We start from the raw sequence: 13,481 nt of genomic DNA on the forward strand, positions 1-13,481 counted from the left end.
TTTAAAGGGGTAGCCCGCTTTAAATTATCTAATTGTATTAGAAGAGTCACCCAACCATAAGGTGGTAAGGTACCCCAAGTGATCAGCTGTAAACTGTTAGGGAACCCAGCAAAAAGTGTTCAAAATCACTGCATCCACTGCACAGGAAATGAACCATTACAAAATCCTCAAAACGATCACTGGACTGTCCGTGTAATGCAGAGTTGTGCTGGGCCTTCCATAGCCAAAGATGTTCTTTATGGCTGCACTTCACTTTGGCTAATGAAGACCCTGTCTCGGATATCTGAATATGGGTTGTGTAAACTAGACACCCCGTTAAGATGCTGAGTTGTCAAATTGTCGCATGAAAACGATTATGATGATGTCATGCTGTATAGGCTGTATACACACTACAAAAGTACTCATTTATATAGTATACCATATACAATATGTATAGTGAGATAGCTCCATCTAGTGTAATTCTGTCATTGTGCAATCATTTATTTATTTTTCATTTATACATATAGCACTAACATATTCCTCAACAGTGTACACTTATTATAATCACACATCTCGGATACACATTCACATGGTCCATTTTCTACTTAAAGGGGTTGTCCACGACAGTTTCCTCCAAAACGGCAAAATCATACTAATAGGTTAAAGGGGTTGTCTACGACCGGACAACAGATGACCTATCTGCCAGATAGGTCATCAGCATATGATCCATGGGGGTTCGACACTCGTAACCCGCATCAATCAGCTGCTCCGACCACTGCATAGCGGCCGTTCGGCAGAACTGCAATTCTGCTCCTATTCCCTTGAATAGAAGCAGAGCTGCAGACTGCAGCTCGGCCGCTATTCTGTGACCGGAGCATCTGCTTCCGGCTCCAACTACTGCATACCGTTCAAAACATCCGGCGCCCGGAGGCAGCCGGAGCAGCTGATCGGTGCGGGTAACGGGTGTCGAACCCCCACCGATCATATACTGATGACCTATCTGGCGGATAGGTCATCAGTTGTCCGGTCGTGGACAACCCCTTAACCTATTAATATGATTTTGTCATGTTTGTGGAAACCGGAGAACCTGAAGGAAATACAAGGAAACATTTTTAAAACATACAAACTCCATACAAATGTTGTCCTCATCAGATTCAAACCCAGGACCCCAGTGCCAACCACCGAGCCACAATGCTGCTCCTTATCATCATTATTACATCATTATATTGGTGAAGTTATTTTGCTGGTGTTCATTTATATTAAAAGGAGAGTCTGTGGACCACCACATATAGGGGTCTAAACCTCGAATTGTCCCTAATAAAGCTACTATAAGTCTTAGTTAAAATGATCAATGCTGGTTGTTCAATTCATACCAACAATCTGTGCAGCTATGGTATAAATAAACAGTTCTAGAAAAACATACCAAGAATTGCTTTTGTAGAAAACATACCATATGCAGTTTTTGCCCATTGACTTCAATTGGGAAAACCAAAACAAATCTGGGACAGATTTGCAGCATGCCTGAAAACTGGGCCTTGTGCATATTTTCATTACAATGGCCCATGTTTAGCAAAAGTGGTGTGATTTTAGCTAATGTCTAAGAAAAAGCTAGACTAATTTATTGACATATGTCGCAACACATTTATTAACACATGCACCCACTTTGATGAATCTATCACGACATGTATCACTGCCATTAACTTTAACATTGGCTAAAATTGCACTTTTTCTACGCCAGGGTCTGTATGGAGTAGACTTAGGTGTAGACTATAATGAAGTCGCATTTCAGAAATGTGTCTAAATCCAGGCCAAGAGTTTAGAAACTGACATACATAGTGCAAATAGCAGTAAATAATTACAAATATATTGCATGGCAGATAAAACACAATTTTGGATTAAATTGCACCGAAAAAGAGGCGCAAATTGCTCATTGTGTAAACTGGATTATTAAAAAATCCCCATTCACTAGGTTATAACCAAAAATTCTACATGTGAATCTGAGAGCTGATTTAGGATGAGATAACACATAATATCCTATGTGCAAACCATTTATATAGCCATTCATCATCCCATATATGAGCTACTGGTTATAGCTGAAACTCATTTGCCGCATTTCCCAATGGGGAAATTACTCTTTGTCGATAGGAATTTAAAACTGTATTCATGAAAGGTTAGAACCCAGTTGACCTTTCCCCTTATTGAGAACATGTAGATTAATAAGACTATTGACGTCACTTCATGTACAGATGAAAGAGCAGAGAATCCACCTCTCTAGCTTCGGGTAGAAAATAACAACAAGGATCAGACTAGTTACTATATTCATCTCCACTTGTGTCTGCGCATCTTTTAATAAATGCATTGATATCGTTATGTAGAACACAATCAGTTTATTATAAAAGTCCATTTACAAGAACCAATTATTGATCAATAACTACTGAAACTGATGGATGTTTACACCTTTACTACCACCGTGCGATACCTACTAGTAGTAGTACAATAATGACGCTGAAACATTTACATCTGACATTTGGACAATATCACAGAACGATAATTGTTATGACTGGATGATCAATTTCACAAAGGGAAACAGTATTGATGTTTATCGTTCGATCATTCACTCAAATTATTATTGTTACATTCGGTTACATTTGTTCATGGGCCTTATGACAAGGCTTTAGGCCCCATGCGCAGGACCGTAATTTTCATCTGTAATTATGGAATTCATAATTACGGATGAAATTACGGACCCATTCATTTCTATTGGCCACGTACACCTTTACGGATGTGTTCCCGGGCCGTAGAAATGATCCAGAAAATATAGAACATGTCCTATTCTTGTCCGCAATTGCGGCACAGACTCGCCGATAGAAGTCTATGGGCACTTCCGTAATTGCGGACGTCTATGAATCCGTATTTACGGACAGCAAAATCTATTACGGTCGTGTGCAAGAGGCCTCAATCTGAAGGATAGTGACTATCTTATATAGTAAACCTGGCTTGGATGAGGTGCATAATGTTCTTTCTTACCACATCAGTTATTGACCAGTCTGTCCCAGTATAATGTCATGCACAGGAAGGTAGTATGGTGGTACCCACAGGTCCCTGGGGCTCTGTACTATAGATGATGTATGGTGCCTCTATACAGGACCGTATTAAAGGGAACCTGTCACCAGATTTCACCTATTAAACCAGCAATACCTGGTGGTAGTGGGTGAAACTTTTTTATGTAACCTATAATTATCTTCTAAGTCTGCTTTGTACTGTTAGTATTCCGTTCTTTATTGTTCCTGCGTCGTATGGAAAAGAGCATGAAAGAGTCATATCTTAGTTTGAAAAGAGTCATATCTTCATTCCTCAAGCCTTTCCGAGTTAACCCCGCCTCCTTACTTTTGATTGACAGCTCCTCGCCTCCCCCCAGCACACACTAAATCCCGCATTTGTGCATCAATGTCCTGTTCTGGTGTGTGCGCACAACGGGACACCATAGCAGCGCATGCGCAGTAACTAGATTTGAGGCACGGACAAAGCAGGGAAGTGTATCAGACCATTCATGACGGGCGCTATCTCAGACGAGATTTCGGCATTCAGGGCTGGCCAGTTTTCGGTGGTGGACGGGTATTAGAAGAGGAACGAACGAGACTGTCGGATTATTACCATAAAAGGCGCAAAATGTTTGCAGACCGTTATTTACGGTCGGAGGAGGAGGTTGGGAGAGGGTACAATGGCAATGAACTTTTGACATCAGCGGCCAGTGAGGGGTGAGTAGAGTTCAATAGATGAAATGCTAGTAACAGGTTCCCTTTAAGGAGATGGTCTTCCCTTAAAGCAAGCAATGTCTCCTTACATATGGCAAGCGATTTAACATACCAAAATTTGTTTTTGTCTGGAACATATATTACTGATACAGCATTTGGACTAGTCCAGGGGAGGCCCAGCCTGTGAGCTATTGTACATTCTAGGACCATGTTTCGCTGTGGTATAGCTCTGGTTGGCATCCTGCTCATTCCTGTATTAGTGTATTATTAATGCCAATACTAGATTTTACCTGGAAGCTATTTTACACTTTGCCTTCGGCATTAGAGAAGCAAGTATCAACCCGCTGCTTGAATATATAAGAACAGACTGAATATAATGAATTATTTTTCTATACTCAACAATGCTAATCTCTTAATTATAAATATCTGTACCGTTCATTTTATTTAGTATCTGATTTCACAAAGCATAATTAAATAATAAAATATAAAACGTTCAAACCATTACAGTAATGATATATATATATATATATGTGTATGAGTTTAGTACTTAGCGCTATTACCGCTGGACCAATGAGTCACATTCCTCCGCAGGCTGTACATGGAGGCACTTATATGTTTCCTTGTATGCTCCACCATTATTAATACAGAGACTTATGCACTGCATGTAAGTCACTGGTAAAATGATGTATGTGGTAATAATATCAATTATACTACAATCACAAAGTCATTTCTGTTTTTTACTAGGCACTCTATTATTATTATTATTATTATTATTATTATTATTATTATTTTCTCACCCATCCATGTATTGTAATCCTCTCAATGAGACCATACATTTCATACATGACATATAATTAAAATATAAGAATATTAACCCCTTCCCGACATATGACATACAGTTACGTCATAGCCGGGTAGGGGAAGTATGGAGCGGGCCCACGGAGTGAGTAATGAGCGGCATCCCACTCGTTTAACTCGTTAAATGCCGCAGTCAATAGCGACCGCAGCATTTAAATCGTTAGAAAGAGGGGGGGGGGCGATGGTTGCTATGGCTGCCTGGGGGCCTAATGAAGACCCCCAGGTCCGCCATCTTTGTACACCTAAGGGCACCCCCCCCATGAATATAGCAGACTCTTAACTTTGAGTCCGGTCTATTCTTTATTAAGCTCTATTAGCCAAACGGCACAATGGAATAGCGGACCTGTACCCACAATATGCTGCACTTACATAGGGCAGCATTGTATGATCACAGATCTGCTTTAACTCCACGGAAAATCTGCATAATACTTCTAAAATTACAACTCACAGAATATATATATATATATATATATATATATATATATATATATATATATATACACACTACCGTTCAAAAGTTTAGGGTCACTTAGAAATTTCCTTATTTTTGCAAGAAGAGCACAGTTTTTTCAATGAAGATAACATTAAATTAATCAAAAATACACTCTATACATTGTTAATGTGCTAAATGACTATTCTAGCTGCAAACTTCTGTTTTTTAATGCAATATCTACATAGGTGTATAGAGGCCCATTTCCAGCAACCATCACTCCAGTGTTCTAATGGTACATTGTGTTTGCTAACTGTGTTAGAAGGCTAATGGATGATTAGAAAACACTTGAAAACCCTTGTGCAATTATGTTAGCTCCGCTGTAAACAGTTTTGCTGTTTAGAGGAGCTATAAAACAGACCTTCCTTTGAGCTAGTTGAGAATCTGGAGCATTACATTTGTGGGTTCGATTAAACTCTCAAAATGGCTAGAAAAAGAGAGCTTTCATGTGAAACTCGACAGTCTATTCTTGTTCTTAGAAATTAAGGCTATTCCATGCGAGAAATTGCCAAGAAACTGAAGATTTCCTACAACGGTGTGTACTACTCCCTTCAGAGGACAGCACACACAGGCTCTAACCAGAGTAGAAAGAGAAGTGGGAGGCCCCGCTGCTCAACTGAGCAACAAGACGCCTCACAGGTCCTCAACTGGCAGCTTCATTAAATAGTACCCGCGAAACGCCAGTGTCAACGTCTACAGTGAAGAGGCGACTCTGGGATGCTGGCCTTCAGGGCAGAGTGGCAAAGAAAAAGCCATATCTGAGACTGGCTAATAAAAGCAAAAGATTAATATGGGCAAAAGCACACAGACATTGGACAGAGGAAGATTGGAAAAAAGTGTTATGGACAGACGAATCGAAGTTTGAGGTGTTGGGATCACACAGAAGAACATTTGTGAGACGCAGAACAACTGAAAAGATGCTGGAAGAGTGCCTGACGCCATCTGTCAAGCATGGTGGAGGTAATGTGATGGTCTGGGGTTGCTTTGGTGCTGGTAAAGTGGGAGATTTGTACAAGGTAAAAGGGATTTTGAATAAGGAAGGCTATCACTCCATTTGCAACGCCATGCCATACCCTGTGGACAGCGCTTGATTGGAGCCAATTCTATCCTACAACAGGACAATGACCCAAAGCACACCTCCAAATTATGCAAGAACTATTTAGGGAAGAAGCAGGCAGCTGGTATTCTATCTGTAATGGAGTGGCCAGCGCAGTCACCAGATCTCAACCCCATAGAGCTGTTGTGGGAGCAGCTTGACCGTATGGTACGCATGAAGTGCCCATCAAGCCAATCCAACTTGTGGGGCTTCTGGAAGCATGGGGTGAAATTTCTCCCGATTACCTCAGCAAATTAACAGCTAGAATGCCAAAGGTCTGCAATGCTATAATTGCTGAAAATGGAGCATTCTTTGACGAAAGCAAAGTTTGAAGGAGAAAATTATTATTTCAAATAAAAATCATTATTTCTAACCTTATCAATGTCTTGACTATATTTTCTAGTCATTTTGCAACTCATTTGATAAATATAAGTGTGAGTTTTCATGGAAAACACAAAATTGTCTGGGTGACCCCAAACTTTTGAACGGTAGTGTGTATATATATATATATATATATATATATATATATATATATATATATATACAGCCCAACGGTAGATGAACACAGCACTCCAATGGTTTCCAGAAAATCAGGCCACGTGCTCGTCGCCTGGGGGCGAATCAATTCCCCAATATCCAATAGAAAGAAGCATTGGCTTGAGAAAGGTTCCTGTTGAACCAAAACGTTGCTTTACTGAGGTGAATAAATCCACTTTTGCTTTCATCTACTCTGAAGTCCTGGTGCCGTTGCTGTGTTCTATGCTTCTTTATATATATATATATATATATATATATATATATATATATATAAATATATATATATATAAATGTGTATGAGTGTGTTTGGTGCAACCTTGTAATTACTTTTAATTAAAAATTATTTTAACTTTTTCCGATACAGCTGCTTTGTATTCTGTATACAAAGCAGCTGTATCTAGCGCTGAAACCTGTATTCACCAAGTTAGCGGCACTGAAGGGTTCAGTGTCAGCGGGTCCTGCATGTCTCTGACACGCAGGATCAAGATGTTACCGATCACATCAAAGTTCATTAATTAGATGTGATTGATAACAGGAGGATCCTACATTTCAGAGACACACATGACCCGCTGACACTGAACCCGTCAGTGCCGTTGACATGACAGTTTCATGTCTCAGCGCAAGATACAGCTGCTCTGTATACAGGATACAAAGCAGCTGCATCTGAAAAAGTAAAAATAATTTTTAATAAAATGTAATTACAAAGCTGCACCCAACACACTGATACACATTTTCATAATAAAACAAAACACGTTTTCGAAGGTGTACATAGCCTTTCAAGGGTAAACCCACCTTACAAACTTCTACTGGCGGCCTAGAAGATGCCACCCTGTTACCCAACTATGAAAAGAGAAGGGAGATTTCTTATGGCATCTTCTAATACTTTTCTTTGAATTAGTTTGTGTGCTTGATTTATAACTTGGATATTGCAGATACACTGCTGGTAAATTAATTGGAATACGAGGTCAAACCTAAGAATCAGGATAATAATAATCCTGATCAAGTAATTCCTGGCCATACAAGTAGAATTTAAAAGTAAAAATTAACGATTGGGCAAATCCACCATCTGTAGAAAATAACATATTAAACTAACAAGAACCCAGTGTCAGTGTCTGCTTCCCCATCAATCTTAAAGCCGATATGCAGTAGACATTGATTAAACCCTATGAGGCAGATTTACTAAGACTGGCGTCTCAAATGACAGTCTTAGCCATCTGCTCCACTGGAGTAAGATGAGACAGATTTACTAAGAGGCACACGCCTCTTAATAAATCTGTTGCATCTTCCCGCTGGCCGTGACAGTGGCCGTGCGCCATAATTGTACTCATGTCACCACTCCTCTTCTCAGTGTCCCCTCAGCATGCTGTGGCTCATACAAAGTACAGACGCCAGGCAGCGTCAGGGACTTATGTGCAATACAGCAGTCATCGTCATCACTACTGGGTCACATACAACGTCCTGACGCAGCTCGGCATCAGTATGTTGGTGAGGTGAGCATAATTTTGTTTTAAATTAATTAATTTAATTTTGTTTTAAATGTATTTATTTAATGCATTGTCCAAAGGGGAAAATGGGGGTTGGGGGTTAGTCTGATTGGGGGGGGGGGAGCAAGGTACGAGGCCTAACACGGGCCTCTGCCCTGCTACGCCCCATGGAGTGAAATCTACGCTAGCTAGGAGTTGGCGTAGATTTCTACTATAATTAATGACTATTTCCTGATGTAAATTAGATTTAATTTGTTTATTTGCTTCTTTTATGAAGCCACACCCTCTTTCCACAAAAGTGGCGAGGGCGGCGTTATAAGGCCAAAAACTGGTGTAAGTAGGTTGATTAAGGCTGGATTCACACGAGCATGTTCGGTCCGTAAAATACGGAACGTATTTCCGCTGCAGATCCCAGTCCGAACACACTGCCGGGAGGCGGACTCCTAGCATCATAGTTATGTACGACAATAGTAGTCCCTGCCTCGCTGCGGGACAACTGTCCCGTACTGTAATCATGTTTTCAGTACGGGACAGTATTTCCACGGAGAGGCAGGTACACCTAGCGTCATAGATAACTGTGATGCTAGGAGCCCGGCTCCCTGCAGTGTGTTCGGTCCGGGAAATGCGGCTGACATACGGACCGTATATCACGGACCAAACGCGCTCGTGTGAATCCGGCCTTACTCCCCCTTTCGTGTCTCGGTCACATCAATATCAGTCAATTAATCCATCATGCTGGGAGCTTGTTTATGAATGGTATCAGCAGTCTGTGGTTCAATACTCACTGTGGTTACAAGATGGAGACCCACGCAAAAGAAACTCACGGTTGCAAAGGTTTTTCTTTTTAGTTTAACATTCAAAATGATCTTATACCATAGAAGAACGAATAAACCTATAATGTGGCTATTTTCAGCAGCAGATCCCGGGAAACAATCTTGTTTTAGGCTGCAAGCACACGTTGCATAATATCCGAACCAAAACCGCAGGTGTACGCACGTAATTCATTAATGGTGTGGGTCTTTTTTATGCGTTTTTAGGTGCGGTATTTACATTTTAATGCGGAAATAGGTGCGGTTTTATGCTGTATATTTTGGTGCATTTTTCTTTAAAAACTAGTCAGTTACAATTCGCAAGCGTAAACGCAGGATAAATTGACATGCTGCGGATTTGAAATACGCACCGCAGGTCAATTTAGGCGCAGAAAAAATCTGCACAGTGTAGATTAGATTTCTTGAAATCTCGTTTACTTTGCTGGTTTACTTAGCAAATTAGATCATCTGTGGAAGTTACAATAATTTTCATGGAAAAAATGAGGCCAGATGAATCGTGGACAGTGCGAAAGAGTTATATACAAAAACACCGAAAAAGGCCATACTTACAAATGGACACAGCCAGGCCAGAAATGCTGATGAAAGGGCGAGCAGGTGCTTTAAATAATAATAGCCACTCCCACTAGTCTTGAGGGGAGTGGTATGTGGTGCATGGGATGTGTAGTAAGAAATAATAAATGAATAATGTGTGTGCAAGTGTAATACTATAAGTGAAATATAGGGGGCAGTAATAAATGAAGTGCCTCAATAGAAATAAATGGATAATGGGGTGCAAGCATTTCTGGCCTGGCTGTGTCCATTTGTAAGCAGTGCGAAAAAGTTGTTGCCTTTTTACTTGTGATTGTGTCCACCACGCTGTGAATAGTCACTTGATGGAATAAAAGCCTTGAAATTTACTTATTCTCTGGTGAATGCCGCAATTTCTCCCTCTCCTACTGGAATATATATATTGTAATTGCACTGGGAACAGGTTTTAATTTGGATGAGTGCACGTGTGTCTCTACTAATACTGGATAATTTTAGGGGGCCCCTATTACATTTTGAATATTGGCTTTAAAAACTGTATGTATGCGACCTTAAAGCAAAATAAAAAAGATCATATTAATAACCAGTATCATCGCTATAGGGGTCGTCCGGGCCCCGAAACCGCCCCAGTGGGTCTCCTACATCTCTGCGACATGACTTGTGCGGACGCTACAGACACGGCATAAAAGTTGTCGCTTCCCCCCACCAGTCACAACCTTCTACAGAGCCAGCTAGACCCTACAGGCTCGTGAATGTTTCCCCCCTCCCCCATACCTCCACCCTCCTTCCCAGCAGATGGCCAATCTAGTGTTCTCTATAGTTACATGAACCGTTGCCATGTCCAGAGTTTATTTCATTAGTAATGGTGAAGTGCTTGTTCACATTGTACATCTTGTATATTTCAGCCTTGTGAGCTGTGTATTCTTGGTGAAGAAGAATGATTTGAAATGTTTTATTCTACTTTAAAAAAAAAAAGTGTGACTGTGGGGATGAAACTGTTGGGACTCCTTCTGTACCTCACAATAATATGCCAGGCCCTTTTTCTCGGCAGTGATGTGACCACAAATCCAGGTTGCCAACCGTCTGTAAATTCCTAGACAGTCTATAACATATGGGACTTTTCTCCAGTGTCTGTAAAAGAAAAAAAGATATGTGCAGGTTATTGTGATTGTAATTCTTATCATTTTACAGTTCACAGTTAATGCTGCTAAAATGCTATGGACATATATTATGTATAATATTTATTTTTTATTGTCCATGCAAATGTGTCTGTCCATGATTTTTGGCTAAGTTGTCCGGAGGTTGGAAACCCTGCCTTTAAGGCCTCATGCTCACGAATGTAAAAACGCCCGTAATTACAGCCCTATAGACTTCTATTGTCTGCGGGTACCTTCCCGTTTGCTTACAGGAAGGTGCCCGGGCCGTTGAAAAATATGGAATATGTCCTATTTCAGGCCGGAATAACGGCACGGGCAGGCCCATAGAAGTCTATGGGGCTCCCGTAATTACGGGTGGCTACGTGTGTGCACCCGTAATTACGGGAGCGTTGCTAGGCGACGTCAGGGGATAGTCACTGTCCAGAGTGCTGAAAGAGTTAACTGATCGGCAGTAACTCTTTCAGCACCGGGACAGTGACTACCGCTGGAGTTAATAGTATTAAAAGTTAACTTACCTGCTTCTTCCTCCAGTCCGGCCTCCCGGGATGATGTTTCATCCCATGTGACCGCTGCAGCCAATCACAGGCCAATCACAGGCTGCAGCAGTCACATGGACTGCCGCATTATCCAGGGAAGTCGGACTGGATGTCAAGAGGGACGCGTCACTAAGACAACGGTACGTATGAACTTCTTTTACTTTCAATCGCTGCGGAAACTCTGCCCGAAAGGGCTGCCCCTTCTCTCTTTCCAGCACTGATAGAGTGAAGGGGCTGGCGATTAGTGCAGAGAAAACGGATCCGTAAGTAAGGATGGAATATTGGTGACACCGGACCCGTATTTACGGGCACGGGTCCGTAAATACTGGTGGAATACGGGTCGAATATGTGTGACAAAGGACCCGTATTTACGCCAGTATTTACGGGAGGAAAAAAATACGTTCGTGTGCGTGTGGCCTTATTACATGCATGTTCACTCTCTATAGACTTGTTGGAAATGCAGGAACAGTTGGGTGTGCGCATTAGTTTCCTTATCTCACATTCATTTCTATGGAAAGTATGGCATATGCACAGCTAGATTTCCCCTCGCAGTGCTGCCACAGAAACCTCTTACTTTTAAGAGCAGTCAAACCTCCACCAATTAGGGTAAGTTCACACGTAGCGTAAATACTGCAGATTTTACACAACAGATTTCGTTGTGGGAAATTCCGCAGCGTAATACAGTAGCAGCAGAGTGGATGAGATATGAAGAAATCTCATCCACAGGCTGTTTAAATGATGAGCGGAAAAAAACGCTTAGGAATTGACCTGCAGTGTTGTTTTTTTAATCCGATGCATGTCAATTGTAGCGTTACATGGGATTAAACATCATCCCAGTAGGCCGGGCTGAAAGACGGCAGAGGGACATGTCGCCATGGCTACGTAAGTAGGAAACTTTTATTTTGTTTTATTTTCTGTTTTCCGTAGTGGACATTCCGGTCGAAAAACTGCACTACAAATTTGTGTGTTTTTTTTCGTCCAGATATGCTGTGTGCTTTTATGCAGCATATCTGCCCTGTGTGGACATACCCTAATAGTTTTAAACCATATCTAATTTAAAAAAAAAATAAAAAAAATAAAATAAAAAAAAAATAAAAATATATATATATATATATATATATATATCAAACATACATAAATATTATCATCAGATGTTTTTTTTTAAAAACCTACTGAAAATAACAAAACCTTAGAACATAAGAAAAAGCAATAAATAACTAAAACTAGTACAAAATGTATACCAATCCATAAAAGTGGAATGTTTCACATGGACGAGAAGAGTTAGGCTCGATTCACACGAGCATGTTCGGTCAGTAATGGACGGAACGTATTTTGGCCGCAAGCCCCGGACCGAACACACTGCAGGGAGCCGGGCTCCTAGCATCATAGTTATGTACGATGCTAGGAGTCCCTGCCTTGCTGCGGGACAACTGTCCCGTACTGTACTCATGTTTTCAGTACGGGACAGTAGTTCCACGGAGAGGCAGGGACTCCTAGCGTCGTACATAACTATGATGCTAGGAGCCCGGCTCCCTGCACTGTGTTCGGTCCGGGACTTGCGGCCTAAATACGTTCCATCCATGACGGACCGAACATGCTCGTGTGAATCCAGCCTAATTCTTTAAATCTTCTTTTAACTATATCAGAAAACTATTTTCCTTCTACCGAGTTAAAAGGGTTATCTCACGACAAGAACCCCTGACAGAGCCTATCGACTTCATAGGAGGAGTCACCTGGTCTGATGGAGCAAAGCATTCATGCATTAATGGATGGCTGCACAGGAAGTGTATGCCTAGACGCAGCTGATCGCCAGTGGCTAGAGAAGACAGACCCACAGCAATCAGATGAATGCCGATCCGGCCTCTTTTTAACCCCTTAGTGACCACTAATACGCCTTTTTACGTGATTCACTAATGGGCTTTAGGCTCGGCTGACGTCTTTTCACGTCAGCCTAGTCTAAGTCCTGCACGGGTCTCCCGTGCAGGCAGGAGCCGGGGCTCTGCTGTCTGATGACAGCTGAGCTCCTGCTCCAACGCCCGCGATCGAAGTTTACTTCGATCGCGGCCGTTTAACCCGTTAAATGCCGCCGTCAATAGCGACCGCGGCATTTAACTTTGTTTACAGAGGGAGTGCGCTCCCTCTGTCACCCATCGGCGGCCCGCGAATGCAATCGCGGGTCTCCGATGGGGTGTCATGGCAGCCGGGGGACTGATAAAAGCCCCCAGGTCTGCCCT

The 13,481-nt window shown here is 41.7% G+C and overlaps 1 long non-coding RNA gene across 1 annotated transcript in view; it reads right to left on the bottom strand.

The window, feature by feature from the left end:
* Nucleotides 1-13,481, bottom strand: part of LOC142743476 (uncharacterized) — a 108,875-nt gene that overhangs the window by 34,664 nt on the left and 60,730 nt on the right. Inside the window, exon 3 of the long non-coding RNA XR_012881569.1 lies at nucleotides 10,571-10,685. This is a non-coding gene — a long non-coding RNA (uncharacterized LOC142743476). The remainder of the gene's footprint in view (nucleotides 1-10,570; nucleotides 10,686-13,481) is intronic.

This window comes from Rhinoderma darwinii, chromosome 2 (genome assembly GCF_050947455.1).
Source record: "Rhinoderma darwinii isolate aRhiDar2 chromosome 2, aRhiDar2.hap1, whole genome shotgun sequence".
In the NCBI taxonomy this organism is placed as follows: Eukaryota; Metazoa; Chordata; class Amphibia; order Anura; family Rhinodermatidae; genus Rhinoderma; species Rhinoderma darwinii.